This window comes from Mastomys coucha, unplaced genomic scaffold (genome assembly GCF_008632895.1).
Source record: "Mastomys coucha isolate ucsf_1 unplaced genomic scaffold, UCSF_Mcou_1 pScaffold22, whole genome shotgun sequence".
Lineage (NCBI taxonomy): Eukaryota > Metazoa > Chordata > Mammalia > Rodentia > Muridae > Mastomys > Mastomys coucha.
Genome location: NW_022196905.1, coordinates 52940175 through 52942720, shown reverse-complemented (window position 1 = coordinate 52942720; position 2546 = coordinate 52940175). Strand labels below are relative to the sequence as shown.

Sequence of the window (2546 nt, the reverse complement as noted above, 5' to 3'; positions counted from 1 at the left end):
TAGCACAGGTGGGTGCCTGGTGGGCCCCCGGTGGCTCTGTGTCAGGGTGAGGGGTCGGCGTGGGGTGCGTGCACGGGGCAACAGTGGTGTGTGGAGTGTGTGACTGCTGCTCTGGGCACATTCTGAGTCACGAGCGGGATGTGATTGTTGGAAAGGCACGTGAATCCCTGGGACACGGCCTCTTCCACACTTGTGGGACACCCCATGCCCTGAGATTCCTTGAAAGGACCTGGACAAGAGACACAGTGAGACTTAGACGAAAGGAGCTGTGCTGGACATGGTGTGCCTGCCCACCATCCCTGCTACAGTGGAGGCTGAGGCAGGCAGGGATAGCTCCAGGCCAGCCTGGGCTGTAGCACTGAGTTCCAAGACAGCCTGAGCTACTTAGGGAGTCCTGGTCTCAAAGAAAAATCTGAATAGAGGCCAGGGTGTGGGATATGAAAACCTGGGATCAGTCCCCAGGATATAAAAACAACAAAAAGAAACCCAACATGTGTGGTTCCTTCAAGTACCCCACCCGCCCCACACACCCAGGTCAGCTGGGGGCAGCCTCGGTCTTCACTCTTTTGGGGGGCCTGTGGGGTATGGGACTGTTGGGCTTGGGCTTATATGAAACATGCACTGAACCATTGAGATGCACGGGGTGCTCAGCCTTGGGTGCTACTGGGCGCGGCAGAGGTGGCAGGGCTTTGTCTAGCACGCAGGGTCCATCCCAGGCAGGAATATCCAGCCTGAGATGCTTCATGAGTTTGCACATCACCTCATCCACGTAGCCATGGATGTGCAGGTCAGCCTAGTGGTCATGTTTCGTGGGTTGCATGTTGACAATGACCATATGGCCTCCGGGTCGCTTAGTGGTGAGGGGCAGGTTCCCTCTGGGGCTGATCTGCAGTGAGGTACTGAGGGTGACAGACAGGTCTGCGGTCCTGCTGGCCTCATCAGCGAGCATCAGGTCCCAGTCAGGCAGCGCATCCTCTCAGTCCAGGATGGTGTCCCTCAGCTCCCCTGTACAGGCCCACAGTCCCCTCGCCTTGGCCATAGTGCAGAGCCGGCCTGTGGCCTTGGAGGCCCATGGTGCCCACAACTGTGTCTCTCATGTACTGCGTCTTACACTTGGGACATTCCTCTGCGAACACGTTTCAGTGCAGCTCGGCTAGCTTGTCCCTGGGGAAGCCTGAGCTCACGTGCAGCCCGTCTACGTTCTGGCCGACCAGGAAGCTGAGGAAGCCCATGCGCTCCAGCTGAACCAGAGCCAGGTAGGTCTTCGAGGGCCAATCATTCTCGAAGGTGGTGTCAAACTTGGGGGCCAGGCCACTCTCCTCCATGGTCCACACGCCATGGGGCAGGTGGAGCTGCTGGCCAATGGGCAGTCCTGGATGCCCCCACCCTCTGAAATCCAGTGGCTCTATGAACTGCTGGCTACCCAAGGTACTCTGGAGCTTCAAGCAGAAATCCTACCCCGTCGGCCGCCTACTCTTGAGGCCCAGAGTGAAGAGGAGAGATCAGAAGAGGAGCCAGAGGCCAAAGAAGAGGAGGAGGAAAAGCAGCACATGCCTACAGAATTTGACTTTGATGATGAGCCAGTGACACCAAAGGACTCATTGATTGACAGAAGACGTACACCAGGAAGCTCAGCCCTGCCTGAGCCAGAAACGGGTGGCACTTCTGGATAAGGTCCTCTCAGACATGAAGCGACATAAGAAACTAGAGGAGCAGATCCTTCGGACTGGGAGAGACTTCTTCAGCTTAGACTCAGAGGGAGGGCCCCAGCCCTGCCAGCCCTCCACTCTGATCCTCAGGGACTAGTTTCTTTCCCAGGCAGCAGAAGTACTGATGCTTGCTCTTCAGGCCTACAGGGGCAGACTGTTTTGTGCTGGGCAGGGCCGGCCTTTCCCACCCCAGGCTTTGGGAAACTTGTAACAGGAAAAGCCTCAAGCTCCCAGCACAGTGCCTTTCAGGAAAGTGTTCTGTCTAGCGTCTGTTTGCAGTTTTGAGCTGGATACGCCGAATCTAATAAAAGATGCTGGATGATAAAAACAAACAAACAAACAAAAAAAGACAGTCAACTAATGTGAAAAGTGCTTATTTTGAATCACAAGTTTTGAGATAAACCATTTTTTTTTTTTGCTTCTGGGGATTTTGGGTTTATGGTAAGATGGCCTATCTTTCACGGTCTAGAGTTTGTGCTGGAGCCAAAGTGCTCATCTCATTGGTTGTAAATGAAAAAGAACAAAGAGAAAGTGGAGAAAATAAGCTTCCCATTCACTTCAGTATCATCCCCAAAACACCTCACTGGATCCAAGAGCAGCAGAGATTCCTGCAAACTGGGTAATAAGGGTTCACTTTTTAGCATTTGGGAGACATATGAGATGTAAATTCGTGTGTTCCGTCCTCGACCTACATAACTCCTGCCCTTCTTTTAATGCACAATGAAGTAAATCCTTCCCCTGAGACTGAGATAAACTCTTGCTATGAGCCATTGTAGGATGCCGTCCCGCAGCTCCTACTTGCGTGGGGTTCCACGAACCGAGGATTTGGGAACCTGT

At 53.6% G+C, this 2546-nt stretch overlaps 2 pseudogenes; one reads left to right on the top strand and one right to left on the bottom strand.

Moving 5' to 3' along the window:
* Positions 1 to 535: 535 nt before the first annotated feature.
* On the bottom strand, positions 536 to 1337 carry LOC116069810 (annotated as a pseudogene).
* Positions 1338 to 1834, top strand: LOC116104538 (annotated as a pseudogene).
* The last annotated feature ends 712 nt before the right edge of the window (positions 1835 to 2546 follow it).